The following is a 25,214-nucleotide window of genomic DNA, read 5'->3' as shown; positions in this document are numbered from 1 at the left end:
AAAGAAGAGAGGCCTCTTTCCTCTCTGTAAGGAGGCTTCCTGGAAGTCTCACTCAACACTTCTGTTCGTGTTTCGTTGGCCAGACACATGGCCACACCTAGAGCCTAGCGAAGTTTAAGCCTCAGAGCCATTCAGTTGCTGGAGTCCCTTCCAAATGTTTATGCCTAGTTTTGTATTCTTAATTTTATATTATTTTCAATGATTTTCAGGAACAATTTGTAGAGCGACCCTCTTGGACATAGGAAAGAGCTAAAAGCAGGGAACTCGATGAGATTTATTGTGCCAGTTTTGTTTTAGGGGAATTAAACCAGAGACTGCATGATACATAATAACAGTTTGGTAGAAAGCATGGAGGTGGTTTTCAAATACAGTCATGCACCACATAACAACGTTTTGGTCAATGATGGACTGCCTATGCTATGAGGGTCCCATAAGATTATAAAACTATATTTTTGCTGTACCTTTTCTGTGATTAGATATGTTTAGATGCACAAATACTTACCGTTGTGTTATGGTTGCCTGCAGTGTTCAGTAGAGTAACAGGTGGTACAGGTTTGTAGCCTGGGAGCAGTAGGTGACACTTACAGCCAGCCTAAGTGTGTAGTAGCTGTACCATCTAGATTTGTGTAAGTACACTCTATGAGGTTTGCACATGAGGAAATCGCCTAACGATGCATTTTTTCACAATGTATCCTGTTGTTAAGCCATGCAGGACTGTAGTTATTTCTTATATCAGTCCTGGAACAGTATAGAGTCACATTTTTAAATACCATACTTTGTTGAATTTAAGACACCATTGATAATAGGTACATCATCATTCTACGTATCAGTAAGAAAAGGGAAACATTGCCAAATACATTATGAGTTTCCATAGACTATAAAATTCATTTTAAATTAAAAGACGTTAAAATGAAAAAAAGGGCACATCATAGTATCAGTTTTATATGGTGGTAACCATTCAATGAATACATTTCTATAGGGAGATAAAATAATATAATATGGAATGTAAGCTCTCTGGTGACATAAGAACATGGATAGAATTTAAAGAATGTTCATTTGAGTTGTTAGCTAACTGGATAGAGATATATAGTGCCACAGAAGAAAAAATCTCAGAATCTCATACGTAGTTCTGTGATCAAACTGTCTGAAGCAGCTTTCTGGAGTCTGAGTTGATATGACTTCACCAGCTATGCTTTCTGAGTCCAGCGGATACGTATGAGGCCCCTGTGAGACACAGGTTGGTGAGGGGCCTTGGAGCATTGTCCTGGGCGATATTGTGATTTTCCCCCTAATTTGGGTGAAATCTTAGGTTACATAACCTATTTCTCTAAAAACAATGCCTGTTGCATCTCACAAGGTTTTGAGAAAATCAAATAAATTCGTCGCTTTTGAAAAAGCATGCTAGAGAGGCGAGTGGGAAAGAAAATCAACTGCTCGTATACAAAATAATAACACAACAACAACAGTGAACATCAATGAGTGCTTTCTCTGGGTCAAGTGTGCTGTAAAGGTGACAGCATGTACTGTTGGTAGCCAACAAATAGCTATTCTTTGCTTGCTTCTTCCTGGCTAGCAGAGCCTGCTTTCCAAAGAAAGGAGCGAAAAATCTCAGATAGTCATTGTCTCATATTTCTGTTCATCCGGGGCAGTAGTTCTCAGAGTATAGAGATACTTAGGGGTCCCTGAGATACTTTCATAAGTTTTCAAGGTCAAAGTTATTTTCAAAATTTTATATATTCAGTGGGGAATACACATATCTAACAAAATATACATATCTAATTATTTCAAGATATTATTTGCCTTTTTTACTGCATAGTCATTTGTACGGATGTTGGAAAAGCAATGGTGGGAAAAACTACTGGTGGCTCAGCACAAATCCTGACAACAAACTATAGTCACTGTATTCTTTACAACACAGAGTAAAAGAAAGCATTTTACTGGGATGCCCTTGAAGAAGTAAAAGTTAATTTTGTTACATCTCAACCCTTCATTTGGGAAGTACACATAAAGCATTTCTTTTTTGTTTTTTCTTTGTGTTCTTTTTGAGATGGAGTCTCACTCTGTCACCCAGGCTGGAGTGTAGTGGTGTGATCTTGGCTCACTGTGACCTCTGCCTCCCGGGTTCAAGCAATTCTCCTGCCTCAGCCTCACGAGTAGGGGGGACTACAGGCGCCTTTCACCATGCCCAGCTAATTTTTGTATTTTTAGTAGAGACAGGGTTTCACCATGTTGGCCAGGATGGTCTCGATCTCTTGACCTTGCGATCCAACCACCTCAGCCTCCCAAAGTGCTGGGATTACAGGCGTGAGCCACCCGGCCCACATAAAGCATTTCTACTGCATAGGCTATGATGGTTGTCTTGTGGAAAAGCACTTAGGTGATTGAGTTGCTAGCTAAATTAGTTATTTGTTTGTTTGTTTTTCACAGAACAATATTTTTGCTTGACATAACAACTGACAGACAAATATGGTTATTCAAGTTTGGGTATTTGATAGAAATGGTCTCAGAAAATGAAATGAGTTTTTCCAGTGAAAGAAAACAATATGAGTTAATCATGTCAATGAAGACAATATTTGATGCCAATGATAAAATTCAAGTTTTCTAAGGAAATTAGAATGAAATTGGTCATGATATTTATGAAGGTGATATTTTTATATTATACATTGAAATGTGTTGACATTTGGAAGATCTGTAAAACTTATTAAACCAATATTTTCCAAATGACCAGTGTGTAATGTTACAAAATTTGAAAAAGTAATTGAGTATGAAACATTCATTGATGATTTCAGATTTCATATGGCTATTTACCTTTTTTTTTTTTTTTTGAGAGGGAGTTTTGCTCTTGTTGCCCAGGGTGGCACAATCTCAGTTCACTGCAACCTCCGCCTCCTGGGTTCAAGCAATTCTTTTGCCTCAGCTTCCCGAGTAGCTGGGAATACAGACATGCCCCACCACACCTGGCTAATTTTGTATTTTTAGTAGAGATGGGGTTTCTCCATGTTGGTCAGGCTAGTCTCAAACTCCCAACCTCAGGTAATCTGCCTGCCTTGGCCTCCCAAAGTACTGGGATTACAGGTGTGAGCCACCGTGCCCAGCTGGCAATTTACCTTTAAGAAACTACAACTTGTCAAGTTTTGGTGTAATCTACAGCAGAATCTTCACCATGATCTGAAAAGGCTGTTAATATACTCCTCCCTTTCCAACTACTCCTCTGTGTGTAGTGGAACAAAAAACTAGAGAAACAGAACCAATTCTATATATATAGTCATGTCTTGGTATCTGTGTGGGATTGGTTCCAGGATCTCCCTTGGATACCAAAATCTGTAGTTGCTCAAGTCCCTGATACAAAATGGCATAGTATTTGCCATCTTCCCTATGCACATCCTCTCGTATACTTTAAATCATCTTTGGATTACTTATAATACCTAATACAATGTAAATGCTATGTAAATAGTTGTTTTATTTAGGGAATAAGGAAAAGAAACAGAAGTCTATACATGTTCAGTACAGATGCATTTCTTTCTCAAATATTTTTGATCTGCAGTTGGTTGAATCCATGGATGCAGAATCCATGGACATAGAGGGCCAACTGTGTATGTATACATGCATATATGAAGATATTTAGTATAGGAATTGGCTCATGCAGTTATGGCGGCCAAGAAATCCCATGATCTGCAAGTTAGAGAACCAGGGATGTTGGTGGTGTAATTCAGCCTAAAGCTGAAGACCTGAGAATGAAGGGCAATTGTGCCAGTCCCTGATATGGTTTGGCTGTGTCCCCACCCAAATCTCATGTTGAATTGTAATTCCCATTGTTGGAGGAAGGGCCTCCTGTGAGGTGATTGAATGATGGAGGCACACTCCTCACTTGCTGTTCTCATGATAGTGAGTGAGTTCTCACGCGACCTGGTTGTTTAAAAGTGTATAGGACCTCTCCCTTTGCCCTCTTCCTCCTTCTCTGGCCATGTAAAACGTGCCTGCTTCCCCTTCACCTTCTGCCATGATTTTAAGTTTTCTGAGGCCTCCCCAGTCATGCTTTCTGTACAGCTTGTGGAACTGTGAGTCAATTCAACCTCTTTTCTTCATAAATTACCCAGTCTTAGATCTTTATAGCAAGATGAGAATGGACTAATGTAGTCTCAGTCCAAATCTGAAAGGCCAAGAACCAGAAGGGCAAATGTGTCAAAGCAAAGATGGATGCCTCAGCCCAAGCAGGAGAGTGTATTTACCTTCGTCCCCAATTTGTTCTGTTGGATTATGCCCACCCACGTTGGGAAAGGCCATATGCTTTATTCGGTTCACCAACGCAAATGCTAGTCCGTTCTGGAAACACCATCACAGACACACCCGGAATCATATTTTACCAGTTATCTGGGCATCCCTAAGCTCAGGCAAGTTTGGCATATAAAATTAACAATCTAAGCATCTCAGAGGCCATATTGGGTCAGGGTGGACCCCAAACTCAATGACTGATGTCTTTTGTTGTTGTTGAGACGAAGTCTCACTCTTGTCCCCCAGGCTGGAGTGTAATGGCGTAATCTCAGCTCACTGCAACATTCACCTCCTGGATTCAAGCAATTCTCCTGCCTCAGCCTCCTGAGTATCTGGGATTACAAGCGCCTGCCACCATGCCTGGCTAATTTTTGTATTTTTAGTAGAGACGGGGTTTCACCATGTTGGCTAGGCTGGTCTTGAATTCCTGAACTCAGGTGATCCACCCACCTTGGCCTCCCAAAGTGCTGGAATTACAGGCATGAGCCACCACGCCTGGCCAACCGATGTCTTTATAAGAGAGAGAGAGTAGGATACAGAAAGGTGGAGACACAAGGAAGATGACTATGTGAAGATAAGGCAGAGATTGGAGTGATGCGACTACAAATTGAGGAATGCCAAAGGTGGCCAGGAGCCACCAAAAGCCAGGGGCAGACAAAGTAGGATCCTCCCTGAGAGACTTGGAAGGGAGCATGGCCTTGCTGACCCCTTGATTTCAGAATTCTAGCCCTCAGAACTGTGAGACAATGAATTTCCATCGTTTTAAGTCACCTGGTTTGTAGTACTTGGTTACGGAAGCCCCAGGAAATAAGAATAGAAGGTTCAACACATAATCTCCATGGTAATTAAGGTTAGGAAAATAAATTTTCTGAGAATCTAAAACAGGAGAAAAAAACACTTCCTGCCCTTGAGTCCAAGCCTAAGGTGCTTTCATAAAATAAAATAAGCAGCTATTTTCTATGCGTAATCTGGAAAGAATGAGAAGTTCCAGGAAGCTTTCCACTGGGAAGCTGGTTCTGGTCCCTGTTAGCTTTTGGGCATCTTCACAATCAAGGCCTGTAGTATTCTCAAGTGTTATACAAGGTGGTTGGACCAGATGAGCTATAAGATGCCATTTAGCTCTAAGCCTATGTTATTCTTATTGGCCTATTTATAGTGAGGGGAAATTTTTCTGGGTAGAAGAGAAAGGTTTAATGTTTGAATGGCTTGCCAAATAAAATGGATTTTCTTCTTTAGAACTATTTGTGAACAGGATCAATCTGATAGTTGCAGACTGATAATCAACTATATGCTGTGTAATACTTTAAAGCAAGAGTAGTCAAAGTCAAATGCCTCTGGGAACCAGACAGTAACATAAGTGAGTCAAGCAGACTGGGTGTAATAAAATAGGGAGTAGTAGGGACTATGGCAAAGACTATGTGTTGGGCTGTTTTGGCATTGATATAAAGAAATACCTGAGATTGAATAATTGATAAAGAAAAGAGGTTTAATTGACTTATGGTTCTGCAGACTGTACAGGAATTATGGCCCTGGCATCTGTGCAGCTTCAGGAGTAGCCTCAAGTGGCTTTCATTCATGGCAGAAGGCAAAGTGGGAGCAGGCACATCACATAGAGAGCAAGAGCAAGAGAGGGAGTGATAGGGAGGTGCCACCCACTTACAAAACCAGATCTCACAAGAACTCACTATTGTAAGGACAGTACCAAGCCATGAGGGATCTGGCCCCATGACCCAAACACCCAAACACCTCCTACCAGGCCCCACCTCAAGCATGAGATTTGGACAGGACATCTAAACGACATCAGATTACATGTGATAAAATAGGGAGTGGTGGGGACTGTGGCAAACTAGAATGCTCTTATGCCTTTAGATGGAAACAATCATTGCTCAGCTTTGGTCAGTTCCTGCCAAACAGCAATGGGGGTGTCTTAGCCCATTTTCACACTGCTATAAAGAAATTCCTGAGACTGATAATTTGTGAAAGAAAACCATTTCACTGACTCCCAGTTCCACATGGCTGGGGAGGCCTCAGGAAACTTACAATCATGGCAGAAGGCGAAGGGGAAGCAGGCACCTTCTTCACATGGCAGCAGGAGGGAGAAGTGCGAGTGCAGGAAAAAATTACCACTTTAAAAACCATCAGCTCTCATGAGAACTCACTCACTACCGTGAGAACAGCATGGGGAAGCTGCCCCCTTGATCCAAGCACCTCGCTCCCTCAACACATGGGGTTCCAGTTTGAGATGAGATTTGGGTAGTGTCACAGAGCCAAACCATATCAGTTGGCTTAGGATGCCGAATCCTAAGATTTTTTAAGGAAAGCCAAAATTTTAATGTGAACTCTCCCAATTTAAAACATCTTAGTAACTGAATTAAATTCTAAAAATAACATCACTGGACAAACAAAACACTTCTTTTGACTCACTGTGGTCCCTCAAGTTACCAGTTTGTAACTTTTGCCTTAAGGCTTTGATTTCGATGTTTACAAATACTAATAAACAGCTTAATGAAATGTATAAACATTTTAACATTCCTTGTTTGCTCATGTATAAAAAATAGTTGGGCCACATGATAGTATTCCCATTTTGTGGTTAAGAAAACTCCACGGGGAACAGGTTTCCATTATTTGAAAGACCTGCAAGCAGAACTTAGATTTAGAACTTAGATTTCCTGGAATACCCAATATTCCTTCTCTCAACTCCTTTTTGCCATTCATGTTAATGAGAAGGGACAAGGCAAGAGCTATTTGCACTGACACATCCGCAGGCACATGGATCTGGGTACTAGACTCAGACCAAAGATGTAAATATTATCTTAAGAGAAATGGTCGGCTTTCTGAGTCTCGTTATATAGCGGAAAGGAAAATGATTGGGAAGTTTGGTGTTGGTTCAAATGATCTTGTAATTATAGGATATGATTGAAATTATAAGGCCCAAAATATAGAAGTAGAAAAGGCAATGTGAAAGAGTAATTGGAAAACTACCAGAAAAGCAAAAGGGAAAATATCAGAAAGTGATTCCAGAGGCAGTGTGTATGGTTAATACTCATTACTCATGGGGTTATCTATCCTTCCATTGATACTCTTAATAACTGCTGTTTAATTGCTATTCTGTCCCAGGCAGTAAGTAAGCAACAAAGAGACAATAGCAAGCAAGTAGACACAGTCCCTTTTCTTCTAGAGTTGCTGTCTAGAGGGAAGACAGACAAGTAAATTAGCTGTAAGTACCGACTTGATGCCCAAGCCCAAAAGAAGAATTAATACCTGTGTCCCCTTACCTGCCATGCATTTCACCAAGTGCCATCTCATTTGCCTTGTCACAGTTTGTTTTTCAGTGGAAACATGAGCAGCGTGCATCTTAATCCTCTGCTTAGAAATAGAAATCTGAATGTAAGGAAGACATGGGGCTAAGAGTGGTGTCTTAAAAATTAGCATTAGCATAACTGGCAAAGAACTAAGAAGACCTGGGTTCCCATCTTGTCTCTGCCACTTTATAGCTGTAGGAGCTTTGGCAGGCCACTTGCCTCTGTGAACGTCAGCTCCTTTTCTGTAAGTAAGAGCCTCAGCCCATCTTCAAGACTGTTAAGATGAATATTATGTATGTGACAGTGGTTATTGGCACTACGTGTAACGCTGAGAAAAGCAAGCCTTCTCTACTCCCAAAGTGAATTCAAAATAAAGGAAAAAATTGGTTTGTTTGTGACAAAGCATTGTGACCTGGAAATTTCTCTATAAGTGGTAGCTTTATTATTATGATTTCAGTGCTTCCAACACATATTAAAAGTATGTTTTGTACACAAAGAGTGAACCCTAATGTAAACTATGGACTGTAAGTAATAATAATATATTGATATTGGTTCATCAGTTTTAATAAATGTACCACATTTGGACATGCAAGAGTTAATAACGGGAAATTTTGGTGTGGGGGGTATGTGGAAAAGAGGAAAATGGAACTCTGTTCTTTCTGCTTAATTTTTCTATAAACCTAAAACTACTCAAAAATATAGTCTATTAATTGAAAAAATAAAAATAAAAAGTTTCACTAGTGTTAACAAACTCTGTTAAATTTATAATCTACACAAAAAGTATGTTTAGTTAAATAAATTGAACTTGTTTACCTTGTTAGTCAGCTAAGAGCCTCTTTTATTCTGATAGAACAGAAGTGAGCTTTGGCCCAGCCCTCTCTGAACAGTCATAAATTAGCGATTAGTGGAGTCAGGGGCTGGATGAGGGAGAGTTCTAATACTTGGCAACAGATGGTACTGCCTTTTGTGACCTGTGGTGGAAATAGATCAGGTGTCAGTTTCCCCCCCAACATCAGAGTTTCATTGTAACTTCACCTAGCCTAGAAAGGATGGTCAGTGTTTGAGAACTTGTTTTTCTCCTGTTTGAAGTCTTGTTCCTATCTTCAAAATGTGCATGTCATGTCAAACAAAGTAATGTTTTCTTTTACTTTGAACTCACTTTGGGAATAGAGAAGCCTTGCTTTTCTCATATAGGGTAAAGGGAGATGAGGAGGGAAAGTTGTTCTTGCTGTTTCCCTCAGGATATAAGCTTGGTTACAATGGTTTTGGCTTTTTGTTTTTTTTGGTTACAATATTGTTGGAGTGTTTTTTTAATGCTTTCAGCTGCTGAGATGAGTTAATAAAAAAGAGATTACTGTGTAATGCCAAATCTCAATTGCCTGAAACTAACTTCCTTTTGAATCAAGGCATAGGCAAAGTGAAGATTAAACGGTACCGTTTTGGGTAGGGGTCAAAATAAAGTTCGGTATCACCAGAAGAAGCAGGAATGTACAATCCGTGAGTCCCTGAGAAATCATCAGAAAAGGCCCCCCATTAAACTTTATAAATTGTGCAATGTAGAGAGAGAGCAGCAAAAGGAGACCCTCTGTCTCTCTCCACTCATCTTTTATTTTCAATGTCTCCTTACTGATCTTACTTCCCTTTCCTACCCATCCTCCCACATTTCATGTGCCAGGGCAGCTTGTTCAGAGCAAAGCCAGCTGAAAACTAGCTCCTGGTGGTGTCTTCAGTTGAAAGGAATATTTTGGTCTAGCACTTATTGGATGACAAGATCAGGGACTCTAGAAGACTACTCCATTACCTGAAAGCACGCCACCCAAATCCTCCTCTGGGATCTCTGACTCTCCCTCTCTCTTATATAGTTGATTCTCATTATGTGTAGTAGTTGCATTTTATAAAGTTACTGCCAACACTAATTAGTGAATATGGGATCATTGAACCTAGAGGAAATACAGGGTTAGTTCCTGTGAGCCTCTGGTCACATTTTCATCAACAGATCGGCACATAATCCTATTTTATGTGTATTTCTGTCTAGAGATACCTTATTTACTATATACTGTGGATTCATTAGCATTAAACTCCCACCCAACAGCACTAACTCATGCCTGAAAGAAGCTTATTGAATGCCCATATTTTCTCCATAAGGCACAGCTTTTTGGGCTCAGGAACACTAGACAGCACTTCGGCATTTTGCTTCAGGCAATTTTAAACAGCGAAATCACCAACAAAATGCACAAAAATGTGAAAAATGTGACGCTAAATATTCTGTGAAAAGGACACATTTATAGTATGAGAGTTGAAACAGGAAGGCAGAGCATTGCCTTGTTTAACCTCAGCTGGGGACAAGTGTATCAGGAGGATCCAGTTTTTTGACACTCTGAACAGGTGCCCATCCAGGAATGACCATGAAAGCACTGTGATTATTGATTTTAGGGTCACAAATGCATTTTAGTGAGTAGGCAAATATGCAAATATAAAATCTGTGAACAAAGAAGATCAACTCTACTTTAATCCTTTCTTTCCCCACCCACCCCATTCCTCTTCATCAGCAACATCTCAACAATCCCAAGTCTTTGTTAAAACACAAAAACAAAAAAACCCTTTCTCCCTCTACCTCCTGTTTCCCTCCAATGACTGTCTTATCTCTGTGCCTCCTTAGACAACATTCTTGCAGGAGGACATCATGCCTCCACCTTGAACTCTTCACTGTCCGCAGGTGGTCTCACCCATTCCCATGGTTTCAAATAGACCAACTATGGGCCAGTGACTCAGATCTCAAGTCTTCATCTTGAACTCAAGACTCATATCTAGCTGCTAACTGCACATGCTCACTCGAGGGTCCCACAGGCCTTCAATGTATCCACATCAAGGTGTCAAAAGCTGAGCTCATTACCCGCCTCTCAAACTTGTGCTTCCTGGATTTCCCGAATTAGTGAGTGGTACCACCTTTCACCCAAGTTAGAAACCTGGAAATCAGATTTTTTTTCCTCCCTTTCTCTTACCTGATCACAGAGTCTGCAGGTCTGTCATTCTAACATCTCAAAATATATCCATGCCTAATCATTCCCCACTGCCAGTACCTTGACTCTATCTTCTTTTATCTTTCACCAGAATTATTGCAATAGTTTTCCAGCTTGTCTTTCTGACTTTGATCTTGTCTTTCAACTACTCTCCTGAGAGTGATCTTTCTAAAGTTCAAATCTTATTACAAAATTGCCCTGCTTAAAGCCTTTCAACAGCTCCTCATTGTCCTTAAGCTAAAATACAAACTCCTTATCATGGTTCTCCATCTTTGTGATCTGTGATCTGAATGGCATTTAGAACTCCTGCCGAATCTCTCACCTCCTGTCTCAGGCCTGGCTCCTCACCCCTCAGGTTCATCTTGACTGCTGTTTCCTGAAAACACTGCTTGCTCTTGCCCTCAAAACTTCAGAAGAGTTGGTTTCCTCTAAAACTCTCCACATCCTTATCATCCATCTGCAAAACTACTCAGCCAATTTAGACGTCACTTCCTTCAGGAAGTTCTCCCTGATGTCCCGGACTCTCTCAGATCAGATTTTCTCCTATGTACCTCTTCACCATGCCCTACCTACTCTTATTGCAGCATGTGCCTTGCTGTCTTGTGCTAGGAATCTACCATGTCTCTTTCCCCCATTATGTTGAACACTCCTTATGCGTAGGGAACAGATTTTGTTTATCTTTAGTTTCCAGTTCCTAGAAAAGTTCCTGCTATATAATTGACACTCAATAAATATTGGTTGAGTGAATATGTGACTGTATCTGGCTTCTGGACTACTTTCTCTTGCAGCTCCTTTAAAAAGACTACATAAAACAACAAAAGGACACTAAAAATTACTGTCTTTCTGCCAGGCATGGTGGCTCACACCTGTAATCTCAGCACTTTGGGAGGCCAAGGCAGGAGGATCAGTTGAGGCCATGAATTCAAGACCAGTTGTGTCTATAGTCCCAGCTATTCAGGAGGCTGAAGTGGGAGGATTGCTTGAGCCCAGGAGTTTGAGGCTGCAGTGGGCTCTGATTGCGCCACTGCACCCCATCCCGCCTGGGTGACAGAGTGAGAACCTGTCTCAACAACAACAAATTTACTGTTCTTCATGTAAAGTCTTCTGAGTGGGTGGCTTCCTTCACCTAGCCTCAAGTCTTTTTCCAAAATAAAAATAACCCTGCTGGGAATGTTAATAGCTAACTTACCAAGGACTTGACTATGTGCCAGGCACTTTCCTATGCCCTTTGCATGTATAAATCATTTAATCTTCATGACCACCCTACAGCTAGGTGTTTCCTTTGTCCCTGTTTTACAGATGAAGAAGCTGAAGAACAGAGTAATTTGCCTAAGGTCATAAGTCTCATACATGGTAGAATGTCCATTAATACTAATAATCCAATCAACGCTAAATAGATAGAAAACAATGTTTTATTCTTGTGAGAGTTTAAGGACCTGAAATTGTCCAACTGCCCAGAAATTGACCGGCTGGCTGTATTTGGACAGGGGAACTTGTATTTCTGGGTCCTTTTGGTATTATGGTGATTCTAATCCCTTTTCTCTTTCTCTGTGTGAATTCTTACAATAAGGGGCTGAGTTCCCGGGAAGTGGACCCAATAGTGCCAGGAATCTGATAGCATGTTCAGAACCAGCATGTGCAAACATCCCCCAAAGGCAAGCTGGCTGAGAAATTCTGCTACCACTGCTCTCTTGCTAATGTATTTTCCATTCACCTTGATCCCTTGTCCTGTAGAAATGTATTTGGGCAAAACTAAAAGCCTCTTTCTTCTCACATCTTATTGTAGATATTTTTTCCACTTTCTGCCACACCTGTTTTGACTCAGAGCTGCAACACGAGGAACCTGGGATTCTCAGAAGATGAGAATCCCAGGTTCCTCAGTGGATGAATGTAGTAGTAGGTGTAATAGTGTATTAGTAGGTGCTGTTTATTGAACACTTACTGTGTGCCAGCCACAAGAATTCCTTGTAATTATTGAATTTAGTCCTCACAACTACCCTATTGAAGTAGTGTTGAGTATCCCATTTTAGAGGTGAAGAACCCAAGCCTCAGACAACTGAAGTGAGCTGCACAACATCTGTATTAGTTCACCTTGCTACTGTAACAAATAACCACAAATTTAGTGGCTCATAACAATGCAAATTTATTCTTATGGATCTGAAGGTCAGAAGTTCAAAATCAGTCTCAATGGGCTAAAGTCAAGCCTATGGCAGGACTGTTCTTTCTGAAGGATCTAAAGGAGGATGTTTCCTCTCCCTTTTTCAAATTCTAGAGGCCACTGTATTTTTTGTATTCCTTCCTCACACCATTCCAACCCCCAATTCCATCATCACATCTTCTCTAACTCTGACTCCCCTGCCTCTCTTCGAAGAACCCGTGTGATAATATCTGGGCCATCCAGATAATCTAGGATAATCTCCTCAACTCAAGATCTTTAATGTAATTACATCTGCAAAGTCTCTTTTTCTGTGTAAAGTAACCTATTTACAGGTTCCAAAGGATTAAGATGTGAAGCTCTTTGGGGGACTATTATTTGGCCTACCGTATCATAAAGCAGAACTGTAACATTCCACTAGAAAGCCTATAGCCTTCAAAAATGATTTTTCTTTAGTTAAGCCCTCTAAACGTATTACATTCTGTTAAATACAAGTCCCAGCTTTGGAAGGGGCCATGTGTTTTGGCTCTATTTCTTCTGCAGCTAGAACAGGAATTCTTAGTGCTGGTTATATGTTAGAATCACCTGGAGAACTTTTAAAACCTACTTAAGCTAGGATCTACCTAAGATCAATTAAAATCAGAATCACTGGAGGTGGGGCTTGAACACTTGGCAGGTTAGAGCATGGCTCCAGGTACTTCTAATAGGGAACTAGCTTTGAGACCCATCACGCTAGAGAGAACTGCTGGCAAACACTTAGAGCATGCCATGTTCTGGGTCCAAGGAGGAAAAGCTTGACTATAAAGATGAACGGCGAGAAAATAAACTGGGAAAGCCATTCCTCCCTGGTTTAGTATCCTTGCTTGTGCCATTTCCTAGTTGCATGAGCTAGGGCAAGTTACTTGACTTCTCTGGTCTTTTTTCGATTACTAATAGCTCCCAAAAGTTGTGCAATGACTAACAGAGATCCTGAATGAAGAGCCCTTAGCTGAGTGCTGTTAGGTCCCAATAGAGGGCAGTGCAGCCTTTTTGCATCCCGCCCCCACCCAGCCTTCAGAACAAAGGTTCAGACTTTCCTAATAATAGAATTCCCTTGGCTCTAATTTTCCAGCTCAGAGAAGATTAAATTTGCCTCCTTCTTGGTTCTGTCTGACTTTCACTTGCTTCTTGGTGTTTTTCTCCACATCTCCGATCTGGGGGGTCTTTTCACACCTTTTAATCATGCTGATTAATTAGGGGGCAGCTGGAAAGGCTTCTGATTTTCCAGGCTGCTTTCAGAAGGTCCCAGAATTCCCAGGATGTTACTAGGGTTTCTTGATTGATGTCAAGCAATTAAGCTGTAAGCTGCAAAGAGTGACTTTCCTCCCTTAGAAGGAAATCGCTCATGGTATGTGGTTGGGGAAGGAGAGCTGAGAGTTTTCCTTTGGGCTGATACAATGAGAAGTCTAAAACATGGATGTGGTGGAGAAATGTTTTTAATGGAAAGAGTTCTCAGGGTTGGAAGGAAATGGAAGGAAGTGGCCAAGCTACTTCCTAGTACTGATTTGCTAATATTGATAGTGCTTGGTGCTTCTTCTAATTCTTTGCTCCTGTCCTTTGCTTCTCCTAGTTCTTGAAGGTATTAGGAAGGGCAAAAGAGATGGAGATGATTCAGCAATTGGAACCGATCACATTTGGCCCAGCAGGCTGCGCCTCTGACTGTGGGACCAGGTTAATGGCATTAGTGAAAAGCGTTCCCGATTGAGCGAGGGAGCAGGGTTCTGGCAAGGCCACTTTCCATTAGAGACTGCCAAAGCTGATGTCACTGGGAATTTTCATTTTTCTCTCTCCCTCTAACTTTTTTTAGATGCACAATGATGGAATAATCCTACTGTCTTGTGTTGCCAAAGCTTGTTTCTCATCATTCAGGTATATCTGATTTTCACAGTCTATTGTATTACCCAATTCAGTTTTTAAAGATTATTTCTATGTCCCAGCCCATTGCTAATGAGTCAGCAGGCATTTAGCAGACACCCGCTTTGGCTGGGTAGTGAGATGGAACAACGAAGGGTGCCCAGGCATGGCGCCTGACGCGTAATCGCGTTGGGAATGTCAGAGTCACATGCACAGAATAACGCGGGGAGATGACTGTTAGGAGCGCCCTGAGCGGCGGGAGGTCAGTGAGTCAGGAAAGACAGCGTGGAGGAGGGGAGCTTTGAGGAAGGCCATTTCAAATGGGGAGACAACATTGGTGGGGGCGGGCAGAGTGAGTCCGGGGAATTAGGAAAACAAAAGGAATAATGGCAAAAATAAGAATGTTAACTAGCCGTCCATGCAGGTACCTTCGGCCCCAGATGTATAGATCACCTCAGCACAAGCACATGCTCCACACTTTTCTCAAGGTTTCTGTGTCTCCCAGGTGAGGGAGTGTTGCTTTTCTAAAATCACCCCGGGCTCCAGGCTCAGGCTTTTGCACACCATATCTCTGTTCCAACTCATTCTAGGGGCCACAGAAATGTCTGATGATCATGGCATCCCAGTACGGCCTCTTTGCTGATAGTACTTGGTTCTCTCTCTCTCTCTCTCTTTCTCTCTCTCTCTCTCTGTGTGTGTGTGTGTGTGTGTGTGTGTGTGTGAGAGAGAGAGAGAGAGAGAGAGATCCTTGGGAGAAATCCCTGGTCATTTCACAATAGACCACAGGATCAGAGAAGAAAAGGAGTTGTGTTTTTTAAGAAACAAATCTCCAAGTGCTGCTGGTCATTCTTGGAATTCCCCTGCCCTCTTCCTCTGCCACATGCTCAACTTATTCCAAATGGTTCTGGAGCATCTATGTATGTATAAAGCTTACTGTATTTTGAATGGATGGAGAAATGCCCAGCTGAAAACTTTGGGAGTGGATGACCAGCTGGTGGGCCTATTATCTGGGCTAAAGAGATTGCAGGCTGAGGATATGGAAACTCCCACTGTCCATCTGGCTTGTGGAAGCGTCTGAGTCCTGCTGAGTCAATGTGCAGTAAGAGCTTCAGGTCCTGCTTCAACCGGGACAGGCTGTCCCCTGGGCGCTCACCCAGATCGACATGGCAGGTACAGTTGCTGATTTGGCCCTAGTGATGGGTTGGCTGTGGGAGAGGAGCCTGGGTCAGAAATGCTGGCATTAAAAAGCAGTGAGTCTTCAACTTCATGGCATTTAGTAAAGTACCAAGAAAAGCCAAGACTGGGTGTTCTGGGGGCATAGGAGACAGGTGGAAAGAACATTAGAAAATTATCTTTAGACAAAAGACTCTACGTTAAAAATGTCCCTTCAGAAGGGACGTGTGTAACAATTTATATTGCCTATTTAAAATTCTGACAAGTGGCCTTACTCAGCTATTTTTAATGGAACACAATGTACCACCCACTGGGGATATTCAAACATGATGAATAAGGCCAGTCATTTATATTATATGTTGGCACCTACGTGAATGCCAAGAATCTGTAGGCACTTAAATAATTATCCTTTATCCTCTTTTTTTTTTTTTTTTAATCCCATCAAAGTTAGTTCCTGGACCAGCAGCTCCAAACTTTATTATGCTTAATAATCACTTGGCCGGTTGGGAGGTAGGGAGGGAGCAACTAGGGCTGAGGTAGGACCCAGAATTCAGTATTTCATTAAGCAACCTCAGGTGATTCTGCTGAGGGAGGTCCACGTACCACACTTTGGGACACAGTGGAAGGTGAGTGGGATAATGGCTTATGCATTTGAATTTAATAAATACTGTCATTCATGACTCATGACACCTTAATTCCCATGCTTGCTCTAATTTGATCCTCCTAATAACTCCAGGAGGTACAGGGTCAGATGCTGTTATTCGTATTTTGCAGTCAAAGGCTGTAAAGTTCAGAGAGGTAATGATCTGTGATTGACAGCTAGTAGAGACCCAGGTGTTCAGGCTCCTTGTGCAGTGCTCTGGCAGTCCCTCCTGCCCCTCTTTCAAGCCCCACGTGGTCTACTGTGTGATGCGCTCAACATTTCTTACCATTTCCTTGTTTATGTGCTAAATTATGGGAGGGGGAGAGGAAAAAGTTTCTCTATTCTAATGTTCTAGAACTAAATCAGCCTGAGTGAGAGGGTGTTTAATAAACGTTAAAAGGTCTAGTCAGTTCAGTCTGGGGAAAAAGATGTGTTAAGCCAGGTGAGAAGAGGGGCTCTGGATCACAAGGCTCCTACTTGAAGTGGGGCAATACCAAATAAAATCACTCAAGCCAGGAGCAGTGGCTCACGTCTGCAATCCCCTCGCTTTGGGAGACTGAGGCGGGAGGATCGCTTGAGGCCAGGAGTTTGAGACCAGCCTGGGCAAAATAGTGAGACCCTCTCTCTGCAAAAAATACACAAAAATTAGCCAGGTGTGTGCCTATAGTCCCAGCTACTCGGGAGGCTGAGGCAGGAGAACTGCTTGAGCCTGGGAGGTAGAGGCTACAGTGAGCCATGATCACACCACTGCACTTCAGCCTGGGCAACAGAGTGAGACCCTGCCTCAGAAAAAAGAAAAAGTCATTGAAAGAACTGCCTCCCACACACCCACAGTCACACACAAGACCATGCCCCAACTCAGGAACTGTAAGATTCTTAGAAAAGAGTCTAACCGTCGAAGGAAATTTTTCTCAAATGAGACCAAGTATGCAGGGGCCTTTGAAAACAGTATGCTGAGAATAGATAGGGCTCAAGGACAGTATCTCCAACTGAACTTTTAATGAACTCCCATAGGCGCCAAGAAGGCGGGTAGATAAGAAAGAATATAGAAACAAGGTACTGAGTAGAAGGTTACATGTGGGAAAAGAAAGTTTGTTTTGCATTGCATTCTTTCTGCTGACATGAGGTTTATGGAGTATAAATAAAGTGAGGCGGAGGCTCTGAGTGCGGCCGCCATGTTCTCTGTGTGTCTTTGTCTTTATGTGTGTTCTTTCATTCTCCACCACCCCCGGTGCGGCCCCCAACACAAGTATAAGTAAAACGTTTGAAAATGAAATGCTATTCCCAATAATAATCAATTGACCAGAAGCTTCTAGAAATTGAGAAAAGAGCAATCAGGAAAGGAACACAGAACTGGGGACAGGGGACCATGTTCTAATTCCAGTTGTGCTCATCAATAATAACAGCTGCCACTATTGGCCAATCCCTACACAGCAGGTGCCACGATCCTCACAATAACAAATCTGTCAAACATCAGTAGGTCCATTTTACAGATGGAGAATTGAGGCCCAGAAAGGCTAAGGGCCTTGGCTTGGGACACCCGGCTAATAAGACTCAGACTTGGCAGCTCTCAAACCCAAGCCCTGACAGTGTGAACCCTATGAGGCTTTGATGATGAGCAGGAAATAAGATTATTGACATGAACCTGCCACATAAACCATGGAGTAGAGTATTGGGCTCAGGCTCCAAACCTGGTAGCAATCTTTGACTCCTCTCTTCCTGTCACACTCCACATGAAATCCTTCAGCAAATCCTGTTGACTGTAACTTCACAGTATATCCCTAATCCAACCCAGTCTCCACCTATGCTTTCACCCTCGTCCACTCCTCCCTCATCCCTGGCCTGGATAAGTGCTGTAGCCCCCTATTGGGTCCTGGCCCCTACCTTTAGCACGGTGATCTACTCTCCACACTGTGACCAGAGTGAATCTGTTAAAATATAGGTCAGCTCTTGTCACCACTCTGTTCAAAACCCCACAATAGCTCACCATTTCACTGAGTGTAACAGTTAAGTGCCTCAGCCGGGTGCAGGGGCTCATGCCTGTAATCCCAGCACTTTGGGAGGCCAAGGTGGGTGGATCACCTGAGGTCAGGAGTTCGAGACCAGCCTGGCCAACATGGTGAAACCCCATCTCTACTAAAAATACAAAAATTAGCCAGGTGTGGTGGTGAGCACCTGTAATCCCAGCTACTTGGGAGGCTGAGGCAGGAGAATTGCTTGAACCCGGGGGATGGAGGTTGCAGTGAGCTGAGATGGTACCACTGCACTCCAGCTTGGGTTAGAGAGCAAGACTCTGTCTCAAAAAAAAAAAAAAAAAAAAAAAAAAAGTCAAGCACCTCTATTGGCCTATGCTGCCCTTGTGCACCTATAACTGCACCCTCCTTCCTTGATCTCGTCGTTCTCTGATTGGCTCTGCTCGAGCCCTCTGATGCCCCAGGCACGCTCCCACCTTAGGACCTTTGCACTTACTACACTGCTATTCAGAATACTCCCCCTCCGCCATACCAAACCCACAGGCCTCCCTCCCTCCCTCCTCTAGGGCTTTGCTCAAACATCTCCTTAGGGAGGCCTTTCTAAATCACTCTATTTACAACTATGCCCCCCAACATTCCCTACTCCTCCCATTTTATTTGTCAATATCTGACATATGTAGACGTATGTCTGATATAGAACTATGTATCTATATCTGTATATATGTGTGTTTTAAAAAATTTATGGTAAAATGTGCATAACAAAATTTAGCATATTAACTTTTTAAAAATTGTTCTAGGGTACATGTGCACAACGTGCAGGTTTGATTCTTAGGTATACATGTGCCATGTTGGCTTGCTGCACCCATCAACTGATCATTTACATGAGGTATTTCTCCTAACGGTATCCCTCCCCCAGTTCCCAACCCTGACAGGCCCCTGGTGTGTGATGTTCCCTGCCCTGTGTCCAGGTGTTCTCATTGTTCAATTCCCACCTATGAGTGAGAACATGTGGTGTTTGATTTTCTGTCCTTGTGATAGTTTGCTGAGAATGATGGTTTCCAGCTTCATCCATGTCCCTGCAAAGGACATGAACGCATCCTTTTTAATGGCTGCATAGTATTCCATGGTGTATATGTGCCACATGTTCTTAATCCAGTCTATCATTGATGGACATTTGGTTGGTTCCAAGTCTTTACTATTGTGAATAGTGCCACAATAAACATATGTGTGCAGGTGTCTTTAGAGTAGCATGAGTTATAATCCTTTGGGTATATACCCAGTAATGGGATTGCTGGGTCAAATGGTAATTCTAGTTCTAGATCCTTGAGGAATTGCCGCACTGTCTTCAACAATGGTTGAACTAATTTACACTCCCACCAACAGTGTAAAAGTGTTCCTATTTCTCCACATCCTCTCCAGCACCTGTTGTTTCCTGACTTTTTAACGATTGCCATACTAATTGGTGTGAGATGGTATCTCATTGTGGTTTTGATTTGCAATTCTCTGATGACCAGTGATGATGAGCATTTTTTCATGTGTCTGTTGGCTGCATAGATGTATTCTTTTGAGAAGTGTCTGTTCATATCCTTTGCCCACTTTTTGATGGGGTTGTTTGTTTTTTTCTTGTAAATGTTTTTGAGTTCTTTGCAGATTCTGGATATTAGCCCTTTGTCAGATGGGTAGATTGCAAAAATTTTCTCCCATTCTGTAGGTTGCCTGTTCACTCTGATGGTAGTTTCTTTTGCCATGCAGAAGCTCTTTAGTTTAATTAGATCCCATTTGTCTATTTTGGCTTTCGTTGCCATTGCTTTTGGTGTTTTAGTCATGAAGTCCTTGCCCATGCCTATGTCCTGAATGGTATTGCCTAGGTTTTCTTCTAGGGTTTTTATGGTTTTAGGTCTAACATTTAAGTCTTTAATTCATCTCGAATTAATTTTTGTATAAGATGTAAGGAAGGGATCCAGTTTCAGCTTTCTACGTATGGCTAACCAGTTTTCCCAGCACCATTTATTAAATAGGGAATTCTTTCCCCGTTTCTTGTTTTTGTCAGGATTGTCAAAGATCAGGTGGTTGTAGACGTGTGGTGTTATTTCTGAGGTCTCTGTTCTGTTCCACTGGTCTCTCTCTCTATTTTGGTATCAGTACCATGCTGTTTTGGTTACTGTAGCCTTGTAGTATAGTTTGAAGTCAGGTAGCATGATGCCTGCAACTTATTCTTTTTGCTTAGGATTGTCTTGGCAATGCAGGCTCTTTTTTGGTTTCATATGAACTTTAGTTTTTTTCCAATTCTGTGAAGAAAGTCATTGGTAGCCTGATGGGGATGGCATTGAATCTATAAATTACCTTGAGCAGTACGGACATTTTCACGATATTGATTCTTCCTATCCACGAGCATGGAATGTTTTTCCATTTGTTTGTGTCCTCTTTTATTTCACTGAGCAGTGGTTTGTAGTTCTTCTTGAAGAGGTCCTTCACATTCCTTGTAATTTGGATTCCTAGGTATTTTGTTCTCTTTGTAGCAATTGTGAATGGGAGTTCACTCATGATTTGGCTCTCTAGTTGTCTGTTATTGGTGTATAGGAATGCTTGTGATTTTTGCACATTGATTTTGTATCCTGAGACTTTGCTGAAGTTGCTTATCAGCTTAAGGAGATTTTGGGCTGAGACGATGGGGTTTTCTAAATATACAATCATGTCATCTACAAACAGGGACAATTTGACTTCCTCATTTCCTAATTGAATACCCTTTATTTCTCTCTCTTGCCTGATTGCCCTGACCAGAACTTCCAACACTATGTTGAATAGGAGTGGTGAGAGAGGGCATCCCTGTCTTGTGCAGGTTTTCAAAGGGAATGCTTCCAGTTTCTGCCCATTCTGTATGTTATTGGCTGTGGGTCTGTCATAAATAGCTCTTATTATTTTGAGATATGTTCCATCAATACCTAACTTATTGAGAATTTTTAGCAGGAAGGGCTGTTGAATTTTGTTGAAGGCCTTTTCTGCATCTATTGAGATAATAATAAGTTTTTTTGTTGTTGGTTCTGTTTATGTGATAGATTACATTTATTGATTTACGTATGTTGAACCAGCCTTGCATGTCAGAGATGAAGCGAATTTGATCATGGTGGATAAGCTTTTTGATGTGCTGCTGGATTCAGTTTGCCAGTATTTTATGAGGATTTTTGCTTTGATATCCATCAGGGATATTGGTCTAAAATTCTCTTTTTTTTTTGTTGTGTCTCTGCCAGGCTTTGCTATCAGGATGATGTTGGCCTCATAAAATCAGTTAGGGAGGATTCACTTTTTTTCTATTGACTGGAATAGTTTCAGAAGAGATGGTACCAGCTCCTCTTTTTACTTCTGGTAGAATTTGGCTGTGAGTCCTTCTGGTCCTGGACTTTTTTTGGTTGGTAGGCTATTAATTATTGCCTCAATTTCAGAGCCTGTTATTGGTCTACTCAGAGATTCAACTTCTTCCTGGTTTAGTCTTGGGAGGGTGTCTGTGTCCAGGAATTTATCCATTTCTTCTAGATTTTCTAGTTTATTTGTGTAAAGGTGTGTACAGTATTCTCTGATGGTAGTTTGTATTTCTGTGGGATCGGTGGTGATATCCCCTTTATCATTTTTTATTGCCTCTGATTCTTCTTTTATTCTTTATTAGTCTTGCTGGGGGTCTATCAATTGTGTTGATCTTTTCAAAAAACCAGCTCCTAGATTCATTGATTTTTTTGAAGGGTTTTTTGTGTCTCTATCTCTTTCAGTTCTGCTCTGATCTTAGTTATTTCTTGCCTTCTGCTAACTTTTGAATTTGTTTGCTCTTGCTTTTCTAGTTATTTTAATTGTGATGTTAGGGTGTCGATTTTAGATCTTTCCTGCTTTCTCTTGTGGGCATTTAGTACTATAAATTTCCCTCTACACACTGCTTTAAATGTGTCCCAGAGATTCTGGTATGTTGTATCTTTGTTCTCATTGGTTTCAAAGAACATCTTTATTTCTGCCTTCATTTCATTAGGTACCCAATAGTCATTCAGGAGCAGGTTGTTCAGTTTCCATGTAGTTGAGCGGTTTTGAGTGAATTTCTTAATCTTGAGTTCTAGTTTGCTTGCACTGTGGTCTGAGAGACAATTTGTTGTGATTTCTGTTTTCTTTTTCTTTTTTTTTTTTGCATTTGCTGAGGAGTGGTTTACTTCCAATTATGTAGTCAAATTTAGAGTAAGTGCAATGTGGTGCTGAGAAGAATGTATATTCTGTTGATTTGGAGTGGAGAGTTCTGTAGATGTCTACTATGTCTACTAGGTCTGCTTGTTGCAGAGCTGAGTTCAGTTCTGGGATATCTTTGTTAACCTTCTGTCTCATTGATCTAATGTTGGTCTTTACAATTTGGCCTGTTTTTGCAGTGGCTGGTACTGGTTGTTTCTTTCCATGTTTAGTGCTTCCTTCAGGAGCCCTTGTAAGGCAGGCCTAGTGGTGACAAAATCTCTCAGCCTTTGCTTGTCTCTAAAGGATTTTATTTCTCCTTGACTTATGAAGCTTAGTTTGGCTGGATATGAAATTCTGGGTTGAAAATTCTTTTCTTTCAGAACATTGAATATTGGCTCCCACTCTCTTCTGGCTTGTAGGGTTTCTGCAGAGAGATCTACTGTTAGTCTGATGGGCTTCCCTTTGTGAGTAACTCGACCTTTCTCTCTGGCTGCCCTTAACACTTTTTCCTTGATTTCAACCTTGGTGAATCTGACAATTATGTGTCTTGGGGTTGCTTTTCTTGAGGAGTATCTTTGTGGTGTTGTCTGTATTTCCTGAATTTGAATGTTGGCCTCCCTTGCTAGGTTGGAGAAGTTCTCCTGGATAATATCCTGAAGAGTGTTTTCCAACTTGGTTCCGTTCTCCCTGTCACTTTTAGGTATACCAATCAAATGTAGATTTGGTCTTTTCACATAGTCCCATATTTCTTGGAGGCTTTGTTTGTTTCTTTTTACTCTTTTTTTCTCTAACCTTGTTTTCTTGCTTTATTTCATTAATTTGATCTTCAATCACTGATACCCTTTCTTCCACTTGATCGAATCGGCTATTGAAGCTTGTGTATGCTTCACGAAGTTCTCGTGGCATGGTTTTCAGCTCCATCAGGTCATTTAAGGTCTTCTCTACACTGTTTATTCTAGTTAGCCATTTGTCTAGTCTTTTTTCAAGGTTTTTAGCTACCTTGTGATGGGTTAAAACATGCTCCTTTAGCTCGGAGAAGTTTGTTATTACCAACCTTCTGAAGCCTACTTCTGTCAACTCATCAAACTCATTCTCCATCCAGCTTTGTTCTGTTGCTGGTGAGGAGCTGCGATCATTTGGAGAAGAAGAGGCACTCTGATTTTTAGAATTTTCAGCTTTTCTGCTCTGATTTCTCCTCATGTTTGTGGTTTTATCTACCTTTGGTGTTTGATGTTGGTGACCTACAGATGGGGTTTTGGTGTAGATTACCTTTTTGTTGATGTTGATGCTATTCCTTTCTGTTTGTTAGTTTTCCTTCTAACAGTCAGGTCCCTCAGCTGCAGGTCTGTTGGAGTTTGCTGGAGTTCCACTCCAGACCCTGTTTGCCTGAGTTCCACTCCAGACCCTGTTTGCCTGAGTATCACCAGTGGAGGCTGCAGAACAGCAAATATTGCAGAACAGCAAATATTGCTGCCTGATTCTTCCTCTCAAAGCTTCATCCCAGAGGGGCAGCCGCCTATATGAGGTGTCTTTCAGCCCCTACTGGGAGGTGTCTCCCAGTTAGGCTACACAGGGGTCAGGGACCCACTTGAGGTGGCAGTCTGCCCATTCTCAGAGCTCAAACGCCATGCTGGGAGAATCACTGCTCTCTTTAGAGCTGTCAGAAAGGGACATTTAGGTCTGCAGAAGTTGTCTGCTGCCTTTTGTTCAGCTATGCCCTGCCCACAGAGGTGGAGTTTAGAGGCAGTAGGCCTTGTTGAGCTGTGGTGGGCTCCACCCAGTTCGAGCTTCTAGGCCACTTTGTTTACCTACTCAAGTCTCAGCAATGGCAGACGCCCCTCCCCCAGCCAGGCTGCCATCTCGCAGGTCGATCTCAGACTGCTGCGCTAGCAGTGAGCAAGGCTCCATGGGTGTGGGAGCTACCAAATCAGGCACAAGAGAGAATCACCTTGTCTGCCAGTTGCTAAAACCTTGAGAAAAGCACAGTATTTGGGCAGGAGTGTCCTGTTTTTCCAGGTAGTCTGTCATGGCTTCCCTTGGCTAGGAAAAGGAAATACCCTGACCCTTTGCACTTACCTGGTTAGGTGATGCCCTGCCCTGCTTTGGCTTGCTCCCCATGGGCTGCACCCACCATCCAACCAGTCCCAGTGAGATGAACCAGGTACCTCAGTTGGAAATGCAGACATCACCCATCTTCTGTGTTGATTATGCTGGGAGCTGCAGACCGGAGCTGTTCCTGTTTGGGCATCTTGGAATGTCTCCCATTTTAACCATTTTTTAAATTTTATTTTTAAATTTTTACAGGTACATAGTAGGTATGTAAACATATGGGGTACATGAGATATTTTGATACAGGCATACAATACACAATAATTACATCAGGGTAAATGGGATATCCATCACCTCAAACATTTATCATTTTTTTGTGTTTTAAACATTCAAATTATACTATTTTAGTTATTTTAAATGTATAATGAATTATTATTGACTGTAGTCATGCTGTTGTGCTATCAAATACTAGATCTTATTCATTCTATCAAACTACATTTCTGTACACATTAACCATCCCCATTTCCCCCTCCT

This window comes from Papio anubis, chromosome 9, assembly GCF_008728515.1.
Source record: "Papio anubis isolate 15944 chromosome 9, Panubis1.0, whole genome shotgun sequence".
Taxonomy (NCBI): Eukaryota; Metazoa; Chordata; class Mammalia; order Primates; family Cercopithecidae; genus Papio; species Papio anubis.
Note: the sequence above shows the minus strand (reverse complement) of the source record.